Source organism: Monodon monoceros, unplaced genomic scaffold (assembly GCF_005190385.1).
Source record: "Monodon monoceros isolate NGI ecotype Baffin Bay Population unplaced genomic scaffold, NGI_Narwhal_1 Super_Scaffold_5, whole genome shotgun sequence".
Lineage (NCBI taxonomy): Eukaryota > Metazoa > Chordata > Mammalia > Artiodactyla > Monodontidae > Monodon > Monodon monoceros.
The window spans coordinates 63127555-63150648 of record NW_021703782.1 but is presented as its reverse complement, the minus strand read 5'-3'; the positions used below and the strand labels follow the sequence as shown (position 1 = coordinate 63150648).

Genomic DNA, 23094 nt, shown 5'->3' with positions numbered 1-23094 from the left:
CTGATGACTTAAACCATGAATAATATGTAGGCTCTCTAGCTGAGGAACGAACAGACTTCATACCCTTCAGGCAGTGCTCTCTGAAAATTATTTCTCGTGACCAACCTTTTGATAAGAACTGGACAGGGGACCACTCAAAATTATAGTCTCTGGCAAGAGCCTGGAATGCAGGAATTCTAATGGCCAAGTAAGGGCATAATCACAAGACTCAGGTCTCCTTAGGAGATGTGTTAATATGTAATCTGACACGAGACTCCCTGTTAGAACTTATTTCCTTAAATTATTTCTGACATTAAACAGAGCCAATTAATAGTGTCATATGGTTAGATTGTTGAAACACCAGCTCAGCTAACAATAATACATGCCAAGCAATGAAATTTTTTTGACTTGATGATGGCTTATCTATCCTTTCTGGTATTTGGTATCTGGATTTTATTAGCATAAGGAATAAATAATGTATACTATTTCAGAGCCTGCTATCTTTCTATGCTTTCATTCAATTGGAGGGAAGGAAAGACTTATTGAGCAACAACTATGTGTGAGATGCTGTCACAAAAAAGATTTCATTTAATCCTGCAACGAATCCTTTGGCATTCTTCAATTTAGCTTGTGTGATTCTGACACTTGTAATTGACTTTTCTATAACATCCATGGGATGCAGTCATTTTTAATTTTGCTGAGGCTCTCGCTGTGAGGCTGGTTTGCAGAAGTGAAGCCCTTAGTGGTGAAGAAATATAGCAACTCCCAAACCCCTCCATCTCAGCCTGGTTTGCTGTTCTCTTTACCAATGCTGAGCATCAGAACCCCTGGGGAGCTTTCTGAAAATTCAGGTTCTCAGGCCATGCACCAAAACAACTAAATCACTGCCTCTGCATGGTGGGTCTGGGGAACCAGTTTTTTCAGTATGCTTCAAGGCCTTGGGTTCATCTAAGCTACTCTAAGCAGTAGAGGCAATAAATATGTTTTATCACTTCAAGAGAGATGTTAGGGTCCAGGAGGGAACACAGAACCTATTCTGGGCATGTTAAAGAAAGAGAATTTAAGACATGGAATTAGTTATAAAAGTGACGGGTGAGTTAAAAAGCTAAGCAAAAGATGGTGATGAAATGCAGAGACTAACATCGGCACCCCAAGGGCTAGGGGCACACCAAGGGAAGGGCTGTTACCAGACCTCAAAAGTCGGAGGGATCTGCGGAACATCATGGCGAAGGTGAACTGGAAGAAGTTGGAACTACAGAAGGAGGGGGTATATTTGGAGGCATGGTGAAGACAGTCACTGTTGCAGATACTACCCAGGGCACAGAGAGGGGGATACACTCTAGATTCTCCCTCAGCCCCTCCACCCAGCAATCCCTGTCTATGGCTCCCATGGGCCAGCCTACTGAAAACCATGTGACACAGGGAGCCCGAGAAATGTATCCTTTAGGAATGCCTGCCCTGTGACACAGAACAGGAGAAGAGTGAGGAATGGCTTTGAGACAAACAGGCCAGTGACGGGCTACAGAATGAGATACAAAAATGAGATAAAAATATGAATGTGGGAAAGCAGATATGAGCTAATGATATGCACAAGATACATGGTTCCCAAAGAAAATGTGGATTGGGAGGCAGGCTAGGAGCTGGTACAAACATTTCTATTTTTTTGACTCTGGGGATTTCCAAAGAGCTTAAATAGATCACTACAAAGCAGCCAGGGTCTACTGCAGCCTCTTCATTAAGCGTAGGAGTGAGACTGTGACTTGGGACAATTTGCCTGGGGTCAAGTCAAGAGGTGGTGGGGTTGAGACTTGATCCAGAGCTGTCTGACTTCAAATCTACTGCTCATTCTACCATACCACACTCTCCCTCCTAGTTATTTGACAAAATGTTGGAAGACTGTCTACTAAATATTGCATTGCATTTTTCAATTTGTAAATGCAATCAGGAGGTTAGCTGACAACATTAATTTACATAACTATTTCCTGTAAAACTTGTTCGACATCAATGAGTCTCAACCTGGAGGGCATTTCTGAGTTTACAAGGTGGTAGGGGAGCTTTTTAAAACTCTACAGTTAAAGAATGGACTTGAGGACATGGGGAGGGGGAAGGGTAAGCTGGGATGAAGTGAGAGAGTGGCATGGACATATATACACTACCAAACATAAAATAGATAGCTAGTGGGAAGCAGCCGCGTAGCACAGGGAGATCAGCTCGGTGCTGATCTAGAGGGGTGACCACCTAGAGGGGTGGGATAGGGAGGGTGGGAGGGAGACGCAAGAGGGAGGAGATATGGGGATGTATGTATATGTATAGCTGATTCACCTTGTTATAAAGCAGAAACTAACACACCATTGTAAAGCAATTATACTCCAATAAAGGTGTTAAAAACAAAAACAAAAGCTCTACAGTTACCGAAGCTTTTAGATATATTATACTTGGGGGCCATTTTCGAGTTAGTCAAGTGTAACCCTTTCAACCTCTAATTTCCCAGCTAAGGCCATCGAAGTCAGTATTTTAATTTGCCACAGATGAGTTTGCTCCTCATGCAAGGCCAAATGAGGGGGGAAATGACTAATTACCAAATTACCCAACTAAGTAAGCCAACCTATAGATACAAGAGGCGAGGGGCACTAGCCATGAGTCCTTACTGATGTTCCCATAAAAACAACCTCTTCATTAAACACCAATAAAGCAACGCAACAAGGACTAATGGGAAGAACAGTGCAAGAGGCCTCTGAAGGCTTTGGTTTTCGGTCCATCTCTTCTACTGATTCTCTATGACCTTGGGTCCTATCCACTTCTTTTCTATCACGAATCCTGCTGACTCTGTTACATGGCGATTCTGGTTTGGTGCCATCGCCAACTTTCTTGGGTAGAGCCTCCCCTCAGATCCTCTTTGGAATGAGGAGACTCACTAATCATTTGATCATCATGAGTACAACCTGCCCTATGGGAATTGATCTTCCACAAGTTAGCCATATTCAAGTGTTTTCACGCCATTCAGGCTATCTATGGTAACATTTCCTAGATCATTTCCCAATAGAGAAAGCAATTAAAACACAATTTGGGCCTTGCTCATGTCTGCCTGTTAATGTTAATCATTTCTGTTTAGATTATGCTCTTCTGAGTTCATTTTATCTGCCAGCAAATTAATTCACTTTTTCATGCATTCATCAACATCATTGAATAGTACATGTCAGTCTATGAGCTTGGCCCTGGAGCCATAAAGACAGAAACAGATTCTCGTCCTCAAAGAAGTCACATCAGCAGAAGAGACAGACATGGGGACAGGTACAATACAACATGCCACGTGCTTTACTAGGGTTCTTGGAGAAAGAGCTGCCCAAAGTCAGCCTGTAGGGACCATGGAAAGCTTCATTTATGAGGAACACTGAAACTGAGCAGTTTCTGGGGGGACACAAGGTTGAGATGTAGAGGGTGAGGAAGATGCCAGGTGCCATGGCAGCTTAAAGAAAGCCCCAGCAGGATGAAGCATATTTAACACATTTTCCGGCGTGTTCTCTGAGATCTTGAATCTGGCATTTTAAGAATATACCCAGAAGTAGGCTTAGGATGTTACTTATAGGGTTACAGACAGACATCCAGATTGCTCATTCCACCTATGATCACAAATCCCTGTTCAGTCCCTTGCCTAAATAAAAATAAATTTGTAAATAATGTATATGGTTTTCATGAAAACCTAGAAAGTCATTCTGACGAAAATGTCAGCCTTGTAAGTAGTTTTGCTGGGGAGGTAAGAAGTATTGTAGTCCTTCCCGTGCACTTGGAAGGGGTTTGATACTCTTCTAATGTGGCTTTGGCAACAAACAACAACAATAAGAGAACAGACAGGAAAAACCAAAGGCTTAAAAATGTGATAGGTTATTTTCCAAGGCTTAAATATTAGCAACAAGAATACACCAAACTGAAAACAATCCTTGACAGATTTTCCAAAGTAGAAATACCTATATTTTTCAAATGGGAAAACTTTTCTGTTTTATTAAGAAATCATAGGCTCACATTTCTTTCTTTAGAATATTTGCATAAACTCTCAAAGAAATGCAAAAGATCTGCATGTTGAGTATCTGCACAAAGGAGGCCACCTATACACACATATGTTCAGACATATGGTATGTTACACATTTGTAAGCTCAGAAGCTGTAAAAATAAAACCGCGGTGCTTATATTCAGTGTAATGCTCCCCTATTCCCACTGATGAAAATAATTTAAATGAGGTTTCGTTTCATGTATCTAATATTTATATAACCAAGCTGCTGCCAAAACCAATTCCAAACGGTGGCACCTGCTCGCTATGAATCCAAATGGAGACCAATCAAAACAAATTGCAGGGCTCTTATAGTCTCGAAACACACTCATCAACTCTCAGAATGGCTCTCACCAAGTGAATAAACAGAATAGCTATAAATGGCGATGACAAAAGGCTCAGCATAAAATGAACCACTCGTAATTCATTTTCCCAACAAAGGTTGTGCGAAAAGAATTCATACGTCTTTTCAAACCAAGCCTTCACTGCAAACATTAGACAGAAGAAAGTAGCCCATGGAAACAGCTGTGACGGGTGTGTTGGTTCCAGACCAGTGCAACTCACACCCTTTCAGGAAAACACCATTACTGTACAATCTTCTCCTGCCCTGGTTTTCATGTTAAATACACAAAGACCTACTGTGTGTTTGTGTGTGTTTGGGGGTAGGGTAAGAGGGTTGGGGAAAGAGCTGAAAAGTCAGGAGAGTAAATTCATACATGGTCATGACACCTGGGCTTCCATTTGGCACAAGGAAAAGCCTCTATGAAGACTTCACAAACATCGTCACTTTTTTGTCTCTTCCCAGAGACATCTGGGACCGTCACTAAGAATTGCACATAGTTGGACTTTCTACCTCTATATAATGCTTACATTTTTTCTTTCCCCGGTTTTACTAGACATTTGATATTGGGTAGACTTCACAACATTATATTCTTACTACACTGTAAACTTTCTCATTTTTTATTTACCAGATGATGTTTCCTTTCCACATTTTATTTCTAACCTATTTTCCTCTTTTTTTCCACCCAAGAGTATATGCCTCAGTAATTATTCAGTTATTCCAATAATAATAATTGTGTAAACCATATGCGAATGAATGCAGTCATGGCTGGTAAAAAGAAGTAGTCCAAACAAAATAACCAAAATCGATTTGGTTTTGCTCCTGCAGCAGTGTTCAGGGTATTTCTGGGCTTATTTCGTCTTCTTTAAAGAAAGCCAGAGCAACACAGATCTCCTACATGCCCCCCAAACAAGGGACAGATAGTAGTTTACCCCAAAGCACTTTCTTTTGGCCAGTGTTTGTGGGCTGTGTGTCTGAGGGGAAATCTGAAAGGACAGAGATGGGGGTAGATAGGACCCTAAAAGAAACGCACTGCTCAAGGGAATGGCAAACGCTCCGAAGAGAGGAGACTCTGAGCAGGAGAAAAATTTTCTAGAGTTCTAGGCTAATAACCTTAATAGTCAACAAGTAATAAGAGAAGTTTCAAACGAGGCACAAATATAAAAGTCTAGATAGAGGGAAAACAGCGGTGAGATGACCACTTATGACACACTTTCACCCGGAAGAGTATTCATTTACCCAAACATTGATTCCAGCACTTCTATGGTAGGTACTTTGGGGGGAAATGACAATGAGTAAGATGGTCCCTGTTGTCAAGGTGCTTAAAAGAGAAGCCAAAACAAAAGCACAGAAATAATGGGCAAGTCTTTAACAGGATTAGGAGCTAATACCTTTTACTTGGCTTTGCTTCTAACAGGTATTCAATTATCACAGTCAGAGGACTTACATGGAATGTTCTAAAAAATGCAATTAAAAATTAAAAAAAAAAAAACTTGACCCCAAAAACCCAAGGCCATGAGATCATAAATCAGTTATTAGTCCCTGAATATTAAATTTCCCAAGTTCTGTGTTCAGGTTTGAGACATCCTGACAGAGAGTTGTTTTCAACAAACCAACAGTTTAACTGGAGAATCAAGACTAAAGGAGTTGTTCAGAGAAGAGGAGGTGACAGGGTCTGGAGTAGGCAGCCCTAATGGATGGAGCAGCTGTCGGGTGACAGCCGTGGGTGCATCTGGGATAACTACTCCTGGTGAGAGAGGAAGATCGTCCTGACCTAATAGTGGGGGATGAAGTTGGAGACAGTGATTAGTCCCGGGCTAGATGGCCTTGGGAGCCAACCACAGATACGAAAAACTAGAGAACACCTGCTGAAGGCTTTTGAGTAGGAGGCCAATAATATTAAAAATAATAATATTGCTTAAAAGGAGACAGGATGAAATGGGAACGGAAGATTGGACTGAAAGGGTGAACGCTGCAGTTGCTGCAGTGGTCACGGTGGTGAGAACCTAGAAGGCCAGGTTGAGCTCGACACTGAAAGGACAGAGTCCTGAGTGGTGCTGACAAGGCAAACACGGTCAGAACCCAGGCACTGCCAGGGCCTGGGGGAATTTGGGGGCCAGTCGGGGTGACTAATATTTCAAGTCTTGCTAATTGTGGACCATCGTGGGAGCTCTAAGAGCAGCTGTCTCCCCGTGTGTGGTACCCTCCCCACCTCCATCCCAGCCTCGGGATGAACCGAGGGGCCACACTAGGCCCAGGCTGATCCACTGGGTTATATCCATATCGAGAACTTTCCCACAACGCAGGGACTAAGTGGTCAAATGGGGTTGGTCTTGGACTTCTCAGGTCAGGGGGAGCCAGAAGCCAGCCAGAGTCACTGAAACTGAGAACCTCGCCATTTGATCAGACTATAGAATGATGCACAGACAAGGCTCTGTGTTTCCAGACAGACAGGGATACTACTACTGCCTGCCGACACCCAGCCCTGGAATCTAGTCACACTCCCTAGCTAGCAGCTGGCTTCTGGGGGAGTCCTGTATCTTCATAACACATCCACCATTCCCCTGAGCTCTCTGCAGGAGGTTCTAATCTTTATGGCCAAACTCTCCTTGACTAGGACAGAAAATCCACTATCAATAAGCTACCACAGGCTTAACTGAGGTCTTCACCCCATCCTCCGCCTGCCACCCTTTCCTCCGAGTCACGCCCTAATGGGCAAGGTGGTGACAACCAAGTGGTCACGGAAACGGGATGGAGTCAGACTGCCCGGCTTCACCAGCTGCACAGCCTCCGCATCTGAGAAATGGGGGAAATGACAGTATCTCTCTCGCAGGGCATCTGCGAGGAGTGACCAACATGTAAAGCATTCATGGTGTCCCGGGCGTAGAGCACACACTCCATAAATTTAGCATTATTATTATCATTGGTCTCCCCAGCTACTCGCACCAGCAGGGGCACCATGAGCCACAGCGGACGCTGTCACTGCTGTGCTCCCGAACTTCACGTGGCTACGGGGCAGACTCCCAGCGCTCAAGGCCCTGCAGAGTCTCGGGCTCACGGCTCTGCTCTGCCTGCGCATTTCTGCCTCCCTGGAGGTGGGAGGAGCCTTTACACATACACACCGCGCCCCGCGCCTCATCTGCCCCCTCTCAAGTCTCAGGAGAGCATATGCTCTTCCACAGCCTCTTGCCTAAGCCCAGTATTTGTTCTCCGTGACCTCTGCATCAGTCCAGTGTCTTTCGTCCCTGAGGACTTCCTTGATTCCTTCTATCCTTCTATCCTAGAAGAACACAGTGCTTCCTTGGCTGTGCTCGCAGAATCTCCATCGACTGCTTACATTTTGGTGTTTGTGTGACCCCAGACTGCATTTGCTCTCAGTCCTGCTAATAGTAATTAGTACAGATAATACATATGGAGCACTTTTTCTGTGCCAGGCACAGTTAAAAGTACATTAATCAAGGGCTTCCCTGGTGGTGCAGTGGTTGAGAGTCCACCTGCCGATGCAGGGGACACGGGTTCATGCCCCGGTCCGGGAAGATCCCACATGCCGCGGAGCGGCTGGGCCCGTGAGCCATGGCCGCTGAGCCTGCACGTCCAGAGCCTGTGCTCCGTGACGGGAGAGGCCACAACAGTGAGAGGCCCGCGTGCCGCAAAAAAAAAAAAAAAGTACATTAATCAAGCCATTTAATTCTCTCAACGACTCCAAGTAACAGGCTTCTGTTATTACCCTCATTTTACAGATGAGAAAACTAAGGTGCAGAGAGATTAAATAGCTTATCCAAATTCACACAGTCAAGTGGCAGAACCAGGCTGTGAGCATACAGACTGTCCAGTTCCAAAGAAGGGCTCCTAACCCCTCTACGAATACTGCCTATTTTAAGACTTCACTTATTTCCTTAGGTGCCCTGCCTGACAATCTCTGCACCTTGCCTCCTGCTTCACAGAGGGATGAACGGTCCCTTCATTTGCTGCCTTTCCCACCTGTGAACTCTCACACGCTGGTCCCCAACCTTCTCTCTAGCCTGGGGCTCTCTCCTCCTCTCTAATGCACAGCTAAGGAATGTTCTGTGTTCCCTCCCGCACACCCAGTCTGGAGCCCTCCCTCCATCAGTTATCCTTTGACCTGGACCTTCAACCGCTTTCTCGCATCTGCCCCTTTACCTTGGGAATATGAGCATGTTGATACCTTTCCTAAGACCCTTCCTCCCGCACACGTCTTCTTCACCCTGACGCCCTCTTCTGGTTGCAACCTTCTCACTCCCCTTACGCTCAAGATCAAATCCTCCGAAGACTAGTGTTCGCTCCCTGCCTTGACTTCCTCCCCTTCCCCTTCACTTCCGGATGCAGCCGCAATCCAGCCACCCCCCATAATCACCCCAACTTCACAAGTGGGCTACTGGTTACTTCACCCATGAAGTTTCATTTGTCACCTTTCTGGACTTCTTCACGGCACTGACCTTGGAGTAGCCTGCACGCGCTGGGCTCTGAGATCTGTGTTGAACTGATGGATGACCAGTCTTCCTCCATCGACAGTGCCTCCGCCCTTGGCTACCCCACATGGCCAACACTGTCGTTTGCCTACCCCAAATCCCTTTCTTTACGGTCTTTACTAACAGAAGCCTGATTTTGCTTGGGGGAGGCAATACGCCCAGTTAAACAAACAGAAAACTTAGATTGCCAGACGTTTTACAAATGAAATGTTGGCAGACGTTCATGTCCAGGGAGACTTGTTAGAGGCAAACTCAGTTGGTGTGGGCATTTCTGCCACTTGTCACTGGCTCTTTGCCCTTTCTTCCATGGATGGCAGGCTTGAGAGTGAGCCTGAACCAGGATTCCACATATACCTGGTTTCCCCTTCCTGATATAGCCGGCTTTCCCCCTACGTCTCGGAACACACCTTGGTCTCTTTGGCAGGCTCCATCTTCTTGGGCTGCGTCGTGAAATTCCTGTTCCTCGTGGTCTTCTGTATTCTCTTCTTCTCACTCCCTCTGCGTAATCTCTTCCATTACCCAGGGGTTCAACTGCCACCTACTTGGAATAATCCCCAATAACTCTTGAGCCTACATCTCTTTCTTGAGCTCCAGATCTATATCTTCAGTTGCTTTCAGGGTTCTTATATAGCATCTTAGGGGCACTATAAATTCTAGTTCATCACGCTCGTCCCCACTCAGAGAATGCTGCCATCATCCATCTAGTTGTCCAAGCCAGAAACCAAGGGGTCATCCCGACTCCTCTTTTAACCTCATCCCACAGCGCATCAATCAAATTCTTTTAAAGCAATCTCCCTGATGTTCTTTGATTCTTTCTCCGCATTTCCCCATTACTATCTTAATTGAGACTTCTTTATTTCTTGCACAGATTGCTGCCTCAGCCTCCTAATTAGTCTGCCTTGCTGGGGCACACTATTGCTAGAAGAATCTTTCTATAATGCAAATCTGTCTATGTCACTCTCCTTCTTCAAAATCCTGTGGTAGCTTCCCACTGCTTCAGGGGGGAACTCAAAAGTCTTTAGCACAGCACATGACCTCTCATGACCTGGCCTCTTCAATTCATCTCTCCTTGCTGCCCACCCCAGCATGGTTGCTGCCATATGGGATGACTTGCAGTTCTCAGAAGCCATAGTGCTCTCTTGCCTCCTTCCATTGCACTCTCTCCAGAGCCTGACATGCCACTGTTCCTCCACCCCTTCCCCGGCTGGGTGTTTCTTATTCTTCAAGATGCACCGAAGGCAATCGTTTCCTTCTATGAATTCACCCTTCCTCCTCCCAAGTCAGGGCTCAGTGCCTCTCTGTGCTCCCATGGTGCCCTGGTCCTGCCCCTACTGTGACACTTACCGATTATACTGTAATTATCAGTTTCAATTTCTCAATTTCTTTTCTTTCCGTTACACTATCAGCCCTTTCGGGGCAATAACCTCTGTGTATTTCTCTGTAAATCACAGAACCTAGCACAGTGCTTGGCACACGGACTTAAAAGTTGAAAGTGTAATGAATGTACATATAAGAATGTCTGCCACACTTCTTAGATAAGCTATCTTGAGTACAGAAAGGAAGTCTTATTTTCAGTCCTTACTTATTTTCAGTTAAGTCAATGCTTCATAAATGTTTTCTTCTTCCTTCTTTTTAGCATTGGATAATAAATGAATGTTTAGTTTTCAGAGTGAGAAACAAGATGAAAAACTAGGACGGTGATTTTGCATCCCAAATACTTCTACAAGAGTTCTCTTTCTCCCTCCCTCCCTCCCCCCCTCTCTCCCTTCCTTCCTTCTTTCCTTCCTTCCATCCCTGTTTTAGGTTTATTTCACACAACTGAAGTATAGTTGATTTACAATGCTGTGTTAGTTTTGGGTGTACATGACTTACTTTTCAGATTCTTTTCCATTACAGGTTATTACAATAAGTTGAATATAGTTCCCTGTGTTATACAGTAGGTCCTTGTTGTTTATCTATTTTATATATAGTAGTGTGTATCTGTTAATCCTTAACTCCTAGCTTATCCCTCCCCCCATCTCATTTTCTTCAAATGGATCTCTTTTCGAACATTTAAAAAAATATGGCTATATGGGCTTAGCTGGTGGTGCAGTGGTTGAGAGTCCGCCTGCCCACGCGGGGGACATGGGTTCGTGCCCCGGTCCGGGAGGATCCCACATGCCGCGGAGCGGCTGGGCCCATGAGCCATGGCCCCTGAGCCTGTGCGTCCGGAGCCTGTGCTCCGTGGCGGGAGGGGCCACAGCAGTGAGAGGCCCGCGTAACGCAAAAAAAAAAAAATATATATATATATATATATATGGCTATAAATGCAACTCGTATCTATTATAGAAATATTGGGCAAATATAGAGAATCACAAAGAAAATAAAACTGGCCAGCAATCTCACCGCCTGGAGATGCCCACCGTGTTCCTTTGGCGTCTCTTCTAATCTGCTTTCTGGTACGCTCACACACTGCCTTGCTCTCCATCCCCTCACTGCTTCTATGGCACAGGGGCTGAACTGGGCTGTGATACCCTGCGGCAAGCCTACGTCATTCATTCCAGCAGAATTCAACACAGCATGAGTCACAGAACAAAAGAAGAAGACCCTGTGGAGCGGCCGTTCTAAGGAGTGAACTTCAGTCTGAGATTGGGCTTCTCTTGGAGTGAGCTGTTCATCTTCAAACCCTACTGGTGTATATCTATGCTGCAAAGTAACCTTACCTTTAAGTGAAAACTGTCTAGACTTTCACTTATCCGTTGGATGAGACTCAGTCCCCTCTGGCAAAGATTTCTTTTCAAGCGGTGTATTAACTTCACAGGAGTAACTTTCCATCTTATTATTAAACTATTTCAATTCCTATGGCTTTGAAAATAGGGGGGGAAATCCCCAATCTTCAGCTTTAGGATTTATTTCAAATCCCACACACCTGGCAGGCTGCCTCAAAGCTCACCACCATGCTGGTATCTCAGTACTAAACATACCCTCTTAACATCAAGGAAAAGGATAAATCTCTGATGTTTAAATTCAGGAATGCAACCCAGGAAGGATCGAGCATTGTTTTGATTATTAGCAATCCATGGAAAAATATGTGCCCTTTTCCTAGTGTTAATACCACTAAGTCTCCCTGGAATTCCAAGTTCTCTGCTGCCCAGGCTTGTCGTTTCCCCTTGAATAGCCCTACGTGGGGAGTTTCCATCAGAAGCTCAGGACGACTGAGTCTTGGTTCAAGGGAGGCAGCAAGCCCCCCTCCCCCATACACACGATTTCAATTCACCTTATCAGCAGGCAGGCAGGCAGAGGAATAGTGACAGCCTAAAATACCTCTGGACCACCTACCTGCGCGGCAGCAGCAAGTGCTAACTGAGAGAGCCTCGGGAGCACTGGGAATGGGCACAGACACCAGTGACTCGGGTCAAGTTTCCTGTCTGGGAATCGAGGGGAGGTTGAAGAAGGAGATATAGGTATGGAGACAACAGCTCAAAATATTCTGACGGGCTTCCCTGGTGGCGCAGTGGTTGAGAGTCCGCCTGCTGATGCAGGGGACAAGGGTTCGTGCCCCGGTCCGGGAGGATCCCACATGCCGCGGAGAGGCTGGGCTCGTGAGCCATGGCCGCTGAGCCTGCGTGTCCGGAGCCTGTGCTCCGCAACGGGAGAGGCCACAGCAGTGAGAGGCCCGCGTACCGCAAAAAAAAAAAAAAAAATTCTGACACTTGGAATGCTTACACCTAAACCCCTCAAGAACAGGGCCCCTCTTGCCTGGGTTTAAGAGATTTTGCCTAAGAAACAGGAGGACCAGCTGGCAGTCAGGAAACAGTGTTATCAGCACCGAGATGGGGCGGATACAGGTTGCCCAGGGGAGCACATGGAAGGGGCACATTACCTGGATTCCAGGAAGGCTCCTCTGAGGAAGTGATTCCTACCTGAGTTGTATCTTTTTTTGTTTTTTTGCACTACAGAGAGAGGGTTTCAGTATTATCAATCACACTCCCAGCACTTTTAAAAAATCGATTCAAGCTAACATTCTAATGGGTAGTGTGGTCATCTCAAATATAATTTTAGCTAGAGTGTCACTTTCCTTAGCTTTGGGCTTACATGTCCATGTGGCATCTCCCTTGGTGCTTCTCACAAGTATATTAGACGTAATACATCCTAAACAGAACTCAAACACCTCTACTCCTGCCTCTTCCAATCTCCCATCTTGTTCAATGTCACTCCATCCCCCTTTTTACTCCAGTCAGTAAACTAGGAATCATGCCTGCTGTCCCCCCTCCCCCCTCCCCACACCCTCCCCCCAAGTCCTGCTGATGTCTCACAACCACCGTCCCCTCTTCATCCTCCCCTCTCCATCCTACTGCTACCCCTTGGGGTCCCTGTTAACCGGCATCTCTTGCCTAGATGAATACAACAGCTTCCCCATGGGTTTCCCCGCTTCCATTCTCCACAAGCAAGAACGATCATGAAGAGGAAATCTGTTCAGGTGAGTCCCTTGTGTAAAACCCTTTAATGCTTTCCCATTGCATTGAGAATAAAATCCAGACTCCTGGCCTTGGCCTGTAAGACCCTGTAGAATCTGCTGATTACCCTGCTCTTCAACCTCATCTCATGCTGTTTTTCCCCTTACTCACTAGGCTCCGGCCCCACTAGCCTTACTGCAATTCCTCAAACACACCAAGCTCTTTCTAGCTCAAGGGCTCTGCACACACTACTCCAGGTCTGCAACGCTTCTCCCTGACCAGCCTGTACACAACAGGAGCTTCTCTATCATTCAAGTTCTCAGTCCCTCATTTACTTCCTTCCTAACCTTTATTGTAATTGGCAAGGATTCCATTGTTTGTCTCTCTCACTTTCCCTCCCTCCCTCTTCTCTTTTTTTTTTTTGGTGTGTTACCTCTCACTATAATATAAACTCCATGAAGCAAGGGAATTAATGTGTCTTTTAGAAAACGGAGATAAAATTGTCAATGAAAGGTCGGTGTCTGGCCTAGAGTAGGTGCTTAAGAAATATTTACCAAGTGAACAATGTTACAACCATATTAGAAATTCACCCCAACTATCACTCTCCAAAATGTTGTTAATTAGGCTTCCTAAACTTAAAAAAATTCTTGCTTATAAAACAAGATTAAAACTAATGAAGGAATCATTATACTTTGAGGAAGCTTAATTCAAATCTGGGCTCCAACAGATTATTTTATTCACGTGTGGTACTCCATAGAGAATTTAAAAAAAAACTACTATGGATGCAAATTCATTTATTTTAAAAAATCGTGACAATAACAGAGCAGTACTACATGCCTTATTTAATGTGGAAAATATCTAAATAAGATCATTATGGCTCTGTTACAATGTATCTATTTAGTCTAACACTCTGGTTCCTTTCCACTATAAATCCACTTTATTTGAAATCTCAGAATGTATAGCCCAGGGCTTTTCCAATGCTAAGACCGTGCACAGTGACCTTGATCGTACTTTGGAATATTACTAAGAGCATGAAAAAATTCTCAGATAATTTGATCTACATAGTCTTTGTCTATTCTATCTTTCGATCTCCTTACGAATCTACAGCCATAATTTCTAAGCTATTAAATCCAAGGCAGGAGAAGAAGAATGTCATTGAGATGGAGGCAGTTACAAGAACACCTTATTAAGCCAAGTTCATTTCATTTACTCTTTTAGGATCAAATGATTTCATAACTTCCTAAAAAGGAATAAACAAATAAATAATTCGGTTTTTTAAAAATCAGAAATATAGAGAAATAAGAAAACATTAAATTAGTAAAAAAAATTTTTTAAACTTAAGAATTAATTATTTGTTTTAAATGAACACTATAATTCTTGTTGGCTGGAAATTGCTGGAATACACTCTGTTCTTTGCACATGTTACATGACCCTCTTCATGTTCCCTTTGGAGGATATCAACTTGCTAAAGACCTGCTTCTTTTGTAAACACCTTTGTATTTCCTTCCTCTGTATTCTTATAGAATCTTGGAAATATGTCTATATTGCAGCAAAGCACTGTCCATTTTTAATTTCTATGTGTGTACTCCACCAAGAGCAGCTTAAAGACTTGCCCACCCCTCTTTGTATCCCCGGCCCCTAGCACAGTGCCTGGTGCATACTAGGTATTCACTGGACATTTACTGCAAAAATGAGTAAGTCATCTCTATTATTCCTTCTCCTAAGACCTACACCTTTGGTGACCATATTTTATAACCCTAATACTGACAAACATGACATCATGAAGGATTTTCATATCATTTCTAGATGGATGAAACAGAAGTATGCCAATTTTAATGTCAAGATTTCTGAGACATTTCAATGGGCAGCTGGAGGCAATATTTGTTATCTTGACTACCCTAGAAAATGTGAGCTCTCACGTTGCCATAGCTGTGAAAGATGAAAATGGGTGGGAACCTTAAGTCTGTGAGGGCAGGTATCTGTCTAATCCTGGCCTCCTTCTCCATCACCACCCACCCACCCATGCAATCTCCGCACCCCTTCTCACCTCCAAATGCTCCAGCCTTTTTTCCACTGAAATGACAAAACAGTAGTAACTGACCTCCTGGAGACCTCACTAATCCTGAATTACAGATAGGTCTAGTAGAGGAGATAAAGACCTCAGAGCAACATGTTCCTAGAGACATTATCAAAACTCTCTAGTTTGGATTAAATGAAGAAAAGCCTGTCTTAGATTCATGAAAAAAATTGAAATACAGATTATTTTCAGAGAACTATGCTCTTTTTTTTTTTTTTTTTTCAGTCACACACGGGAGATCCAAACATGACCATCAAATAAATCACTCAAAACTGACTTGGAAAAGAATGCTTTAGAAATGGACAAAATGGAATTGAAATTAACATGCCAGCTATTTGACGTTGGCAAGTCCAAGAAAGTTCTGTGGTCTTTACATTTTAAAAGTTGTTCAGATGTACATCAGAACGCTGTAACTGAGAAGAAATTAGAAACATGCTGGAGAACCAAAAGCAGCTGGTTACCTATAACATGGTACAGCCACAGAAGGCAAAATGATGCAAAAGTATATTTAAAACATTCACTGTATATTATATGGAAAAAAGTAGTTTGTGGAGCTGACTATAGATGCCATTTCTGTGTAAAAATTACATGTGCATATTTAAGCATAGAAAAAGCCTGGAATAGGACTTCCCTGGTGGCGCAGTGGTTAAGAATCCGCCTGGGGACATGGGTTCAAGCCCTGGTCTGGGAGGATCCCACGTGCCACAGAGTAGCTAAGCCCGTGCGCCACAACTACTGAGCCTGCGCTCTAGAGCCCGCGAGCTACAACTACTGAGCCCACGTGCCACAAGTACTGAAGCCCACAAGCCTAGAGCCCGTGCTCCACAACAAGAGAAGCCACCGCAATGAGAAGCCCGCGCACCGCAACGAAGAGTAGCCCCTGCTCGCCGCAACTAGAGAAAAGCCCGTGCACAGCAATGAAGACCCGACGCAGCCAAAAATAATTTAAAAAATAATTTAAAAAAAAAGAGAAAAAGCCTATAATATACATGGGAAGATAAACAGCAGCAACTCAGTGAAGTGTACTTCTTTTTGCTTATTGGAATTCTTTTAGTTTCAAATGAATCTGTATTGCTTTTATCATTAGAAAGTGTAATTTGCTTTGTTTTAGCCTATTTAGTTGTTTCTTTTTAATCTTTTTTCACATTATTAAAATACACAGCTTATGAAAGGTTGCTTAAAAGTAAATGTCATCTAAACTCTTGTCCTAATTATACAGAATTTGATCGATTGTGTTAAAATTAAAGCAGATTTCTGAATTCTGGGCTGTGAAAATGTGAATGAGAGGCAAAAAACCCCAGCAACTTTCACGAGTGTTAAGAAAACTAAAACGAAAGCGTATTGACTTCACATACCACCAAAGTTGCAACATCACCCTCCCTAGCCTGTGCCTTGTAAGGGTTTTAGTCTGGAAGAGGTCCTAAAGCCTGAAATACTCTCTAACGTGCAACAACGAAATACATCATGACATGTGTATCACAGGTTTCCATGAGCAAACACTCCATGTTTCCCAAGCTCCACCTATCAGCACTGATAAACCCCAAGTTCTTTCTATAGAGATGCACTGCTATTAGGAAAGATACATAAGCCATTGTCTCTTTCTTTCAGGAAATCTGCCATAAAGATAGGGGATTATTTCATATACTATATATATTCTTCAGGTTTCCATTTTTTCAAATGATTAGTTTTCTGCCAAATAATTTTACATGCCTTCTCCCCTCCAATTCTTACGACTTTTGAGGTAGGAACCACTCCCATTCAACAGGTAAAAAGACTGAGGCACACAAAGATTAATTTGCATGAAGCAGGGAAGTGGGAGGGCTAGGTCAGGAATGCAGTTCTACAAGTCTGCAGATGCAGTGCTTTTATAACCATTACATGATATTACACCCCCTCTACTCCCCTCCCCCCCCCCCAAAGAAACCCAACAAAGTAAGGGCTACAGGCAGTAGGTATAGCGATGAAGAGGAAACCAGTACTACCTAGAGCCAGGAGAAGCAGAGAAGGCTCCATGAAGTCAGCAGGACTTGGCTGGAGTCTTGAAAGGCAGAAATGCAGTATCAGGAGAGAGAAGGAGGTCCAGGAGAAAGCACTCTTCCCTCCTGACTACAAATATGGTTTGGATGTCCCTGAGTCCTCTTGTATGAAAGACTGGGATGGACTGGCCAACCCACAAGAAGGAACCTGACAATATTTTATGACTAGAATGAAATCGTAGCAATTTAAAGTAAGGAAAGCGTTCTTTCTTTCTTATCATTACTGGCACTCTCCTCTCCCACCGTTCAGCAACAATTGTGAAAAGGGATAAGGAAAGAAAAAATCTGTCCCTAAATAAAACCTAAGAGGACAATTAACTACTTTAAAAAAAATTCACAGTACTCACTGAAGAGGAAAATGTCTCTGGGTTAAGAAACTGGGCCAAACTTGCAGAAATAATTGTGTCACGGGTGTGGAATTAAATTTCAATTTATAAGTGGAAAAAAAAGCCATTAAGAGAAATAGATGACAAGGGAATAAAATGAACCAGATGAATTCATGAAGGAAGTGAATCAGTAAGTCTTCTGCTCGAACAGTCTCCTCATGTTTGGCGTTAAAGCATTTACCTATAGGTTTTTCTCCTCACAAAAAAGCCAAAAAGAAAAACAAGGAAAGAAAACAATTTCTTTTGACCTTGGTTTTCCCCAAATTATAATCACATATATGTAAAGAGGTATTGCTTGTGAAATGCTTAATAACAATTTACCCATAAGAAGGGGAGAGGGGGTGACCTTTTCACTTTAGTTCCTCTTTATCCTTAAGGATCTAGAAGAACTCAATCTCTTTCTTCAGCCATCTGGCTGTCTCCAATTCTGCTCATCCTATTTTCTCTTAAACCTCCTCTAATCAGGCTTCCACCCCACCACTCCAATGAAATGACTCTCACCATCGCAACCTGTAACTTACATGTTACTAAATCCAGGGCTCAACAATCAATCCTCTCTTGTCAGATCAGCTGCAACTGGTAACATTTGATCACACTATCCTCTCCCCCGTTTCCTTCCCGTAGTTTCTAGGACACCACACTCTCTTGGTCTTCTTACCTCCCTGGTTGTTCCTTCTCAGGGTCCTTTTCCTGACCTCTTAATGTTATAGGGTGTCCCAAGGTTCAGTTCTTATTCTTCTGTTCTTTATCCACATTCACATGACCCTTGGTGATCTCATGTATTCTCTTTAAGTTATCATCACAGGAAGATGGCTCCCAATGATGTAATTCCAGCCCAGCCTTCTTTCCTGAACTCTAGATTCAGAAATCTAAGTGCTTACTTGACATCTCCGTCTGAATGTCTAATAAGGTTCGTTTACTTAACATATCCAAACTGAGCTCCTAATACCTCCCATCCTCAACCCACCCCACCCCCCAGCCAAACAACAGCAGCAAAACAAACACACACAAAAAAACCCGAAACAAAAAATCCTACCTTACTCACAGGTTTCCACATCTCAGTTGATGGGAACTCCATCCTTTCAGTTTCTCTCTCTCCTTCTCCCCTCTGCCCCAACCCCGCCTTATGCCCACCTTAAATCTGTCAGCAAAATCTACTGGCTCTACCTTCAAAATATATCTAGAATTTAACCACTTCTCCACGCCTCCACTGTTACCACCCTTGTTCAAGCCGCCATTGTCTCTTACCTGGATTGTTGGAAAGCCTCCTAATTGGTCCCGCTGCTTCCTCATAGTCAAGACAGCAAGGGTGTTTCCTTTAAAACCTAAGATAGGTCATGCCACTTCTACGTTCAAACCCCTGCACTGGCTCTCCATCTCTCATAGTCAAAGTCAGTGTCCTTTAATGGCACACGAGACCTTATGCCACCTGTATTGGCAGCAGTTCCCACCCCTGCCCACCTCTCTAAGCCCCTCCAACTATCCTTCCCTTCAATAACTCTGCTCCAGCCACCTTGATTTCCTTGCCATTTCTCACGGCATATATGATGTAATTTACTTATTTATTATGTTTATTGCCAACCCGTCCCTCCACCTCCACCCTGTTAGGATGTAAGCAGAATGTGTGCTCTACAAGGGCGGGAGTTTGTTTTGTACACTGACGTAGCCTAAGAGACTAGCCAATGTGAGGCAGGTGCTCAAATCAAAATTATTTAACAAATGAATTTCCAGTCTGTTAGCAAACTATAAAGAGCCCAGCCACGTGACTAGACTTGGTCCACTAAAAATCTTACTACATTCCTTTCTCTTAAAAAGTCTGTGCCATTTGTTCACCCACTTACCCATCCATTAATCATCCACTCAATATAAATTCGAGTAACTATCATGTTCTATGCACAGGCATTAGGAACAGAAGTAAAAGACATAGCCTTTGTTTTTACATAGGTTAAAGAAACAAGAAACCACCCAAACACACATCGGCCTGTTAACCGCCTTTATAGAAGGAAGTCCTGGGTATAACAAGATCCCACAAGAAAGCTATCTAACTCACCAGGGCTGGAGAGGCAGAGGCCATTAGGAAAAGCTTTCCAGAAGCTATGCTCCCTCCGGCTAAGTTTTTAAGGGGTTAGTTAAGGACAGAAGGTTGGTAGGGACTGCAGAGGAAGAAGGCAGGAAGTGCTGTCCTCAGCAGAGGACACAGCTTGTCAAAGCACAGATAGTACATGGGAGCCTGAAGCTGGGGGAGCCCAGGCAGCTCCGTGTGGCTAGAGTCCCGGGGTTCAGGGGGTATGTGGAGATATGCAGCTTATCATACTGCGCAATTGGACTTAATCCTGAAGTTAAGGGGTAGCTATTAAAGTTGAATTTCAGGTTTGCATTTTAGAAATACTGGTAGCAAGCAGTGTGGTAAAATGGGGCCTTGAGAAAGACCATATATAGATAGGTGTAGAATTTTAACTGAGTTAGAAACCTAGTATAAATCGGTAAGGTAAAGAGCTCCAAGAACTTTAATTCTTGACTCAAAGTAACCTTTGATAATAATCAAAGATAATTATCGTTATTATTATTTACCATTTTTTAGAAGACTTAAAAGACGAGGCCATTAAGGGAAAGATGGTCGAAGACATTCTTAAACACATACTGATTCAACCCCAAATCCCAAATGAAGTGGAACAAAGAAAAAACATTCATGAAGAAAACCACCATCAATGTCACTCTCTAGTCAACAGGGAGCTCACAATGGTAGTCCGAGGGCTCACGTGCCAAAAGGAATACCCAATCCATGCATCATCTCCTCACTCCCATCCCTTCCTGAACACCTCGCATTTTTCTTTCCAAAAGACACCAACATTCAACAGCTACTTGTCACTCTGGAGTTCCAGTAACCCTCCAGGCATTGTAACAGTGAAATCATTCTTTGTCCTTAAAGTAGGAGGGAGGGATCGTCTGAATCACAGGAATGGTCACCTCAACCAATTGTATTTTGCGAGGGCACAAAAGATCTTTTTCAATTGTCTTCTTTCACAACCTGCCTTGCTAGCCAAGCCTTAGAGGTCAGTTTGTTTTGGAAGACCATTGTAGGCAATTGGAAAAGAACCAGAACTATCCCTGGCACTGATACAGAACTGAACTTTCACAGGTAAATAAAAGCTACACATTCTCTGCTTTCTAGTTTCAGTCACACTGCCTAAGAATTTGTTAATGAGTGATTTTCACATCTCCCAAGTGTTTATTCCAAAAGTTCAAAAAGGAAAAATAGAAATCAGGCACAAAGAAATGAGGTATGAGAACCAAATACCTATTTCTCTTTTAGGGCAGCACTTGGAATTTGATGCAAAATCAAGGCACAAAACACTTTCGCCAACAGTACCTGTGTGTGTGTGTGTGTGTAATTTACAAAGTCTAACCTACCTAAGAAGACCGAGGAGAGGAAAATGAGGGGAAATCTAAAATGGGAGTAAAGCTAAATAAGGCCCCAAGCACACAGAACAAAACTCATAAAGTAGATCAGGTGTGTGTATGTGCAAATGTGCATGTACATTTAGTTGTGCATGCACAGGACTGGAGTATTTGATGTTAGCTGCCTAACCTCTCTTATAAAACTGTTTTCACAAACAAGCTACATATAGAACCAAAAGTCACTTTTTTGGCGGGGGCGGGGGGGCGGTACAGATCTATGTACAAATTTTATTTGCATCCACTTACTATTTCTGTGAGCTTGGGTAAATCACTTAACTTCACTAAGGTTAACTTCCTTATTTTTATTTTTTAATTCAAGTACAGCTGATTTACAATGTGTTAGTTTCAGGTGTACAGCAGTGATTCAGTTATCTCTATCTATCTATCCACATATCTATCTATCTACCTACCTATCTATTCTTTTTCAGATCCATTTCCCTTATAGGCAGAATCAAAAGTCACTTTTGAGGTGATTTTAAAATATTTATTGAACTTCCAAAAATGATACTAACCTTTTGGAACAAATTGTGGCTTTCAATGGTGTGTTTCAAAATATCTAATGCAGGGACATTACACTGTGAAACTTGAAGTTTAAGCACCAATTCTAAAATGCATTCAAAGGCAAGTTTTCCTTTTTGGGTCCTTTTGCTGAACAGTGATTTTCTATGAAGTAAAGGTAAGAAGAATAATAGTTTCTCAGGGATTGCTCAAGTGTTCTGAATTTAAATCTCTAACCTCTGGGGAGAGCTTCTTATAGAGAAAGAAGGCGAATTTGTTAATTAGGTAATAAAAGATTTTGGATCACTCTTTAAATCCTGCTGTTACTTTTCCTCTAAAAATGATACATTTTTACCTTACAGAGTTTGTTTGGGGCGGGGGGCGGTCAAATGGTTCTTGCTTTTGTTTCCCCAGGAGTGAAAATCTAAGGACAACCAAGGATACTGTATAACTCAAGTACAACAAAGCATATATAACATATACATATATATACATATTTTTTTAAAACAATAATTTAAAATTTGTAGTTTGGGGATTTATTTCGAATAGCAAATCAGTTTTAAAATATGTAAACCATGATATCCTCTCTACAACTTTAATTTTTTTTTTTTTAACTTTAATATTTTTTAACCTATTAGTAAAGAAAACAATCCTGATTGCTTCCTCTAATATGATAATAATGTCTAAAGCCATCATTTTAAGTAAATGTATCGTTTGATTCAAAACAAGTGGCAACCCTAGCAAGCTGGAAAATAGGCTTTATCTCAAAAAACAAAACCAAAGAAGTCTGTTCATAAGGAAAAGGCAAAAAAGACTTAAATTCAAACGGAAAAAGAAATAATAGAAAGTAACAGAGACTTGAGAAAATGTATTTGGTGTCCTCATCTGTTAAATGGGAATAAATAATAATAATTGCATTTACCTCACAGGGTTGTCATGAGGATTAAATAAACTCATTGCAATCAAAGCATGGAAAATAGTGTCTAGGCCCTTATTGAATACTCAATAACTATTAGTGCTAATTATTATTATTACTATTGGCAATGGCTCATGTTATTAGACCATCTCTTGCTTTTCTACTAGGGAAAGCAAACAGTCTTAAAGGGATCACAATCTTGTGAAAATCCTGGCTGCCGAGCAATGATAGCCTGATTTCACAGAGGAAGTACACTAAAGAAATTGCTCAAGGTTCCCCCAATCCAGAAGTAAGAAGAGGTCATTACTGAGGGAACAGTGTTTCTGATTTGTGAAGGGAAGGCTATCATCTAAAAAAGAGATAAGGCTTGTTCTGCATTTTCCCGAGAGTTGGACTTGAATTAAATGGTGTAAGTTCCAGAGCAAAATGTCT

At 42.8% G+C, this 23094-nt stretch overlaps 1 protein-coding gene across 3 annotated transcripts in view; it reads right to left on the bottom strand.

Annotated features, from left to right (window-relative positions):
- The window catches only part of PIP5K1B (phosphatidylinositol-4-phosphate 5-kinase type 1 beta), a 328934-nt gene that overhangs the window by 227271 nt on the left and 78569 nt on the right, over positions 1-23094 (bottom strand). The window contains exon 1 of one of the 3 annotated variants that reach the window (XM_029202077.1): positions 19038-19062. The exons of the other annotated variants lie outside the window; for them this stretch is intronic. The gene's annotated coding sequence lies outside the window, so the exon portion shown is untranslated. Of the gene's footprint in view, positions 1-19037; positions 19063-23094 lie in introns of those variants that run through there. 3 annotated transcript variants of the gene reach the window in all.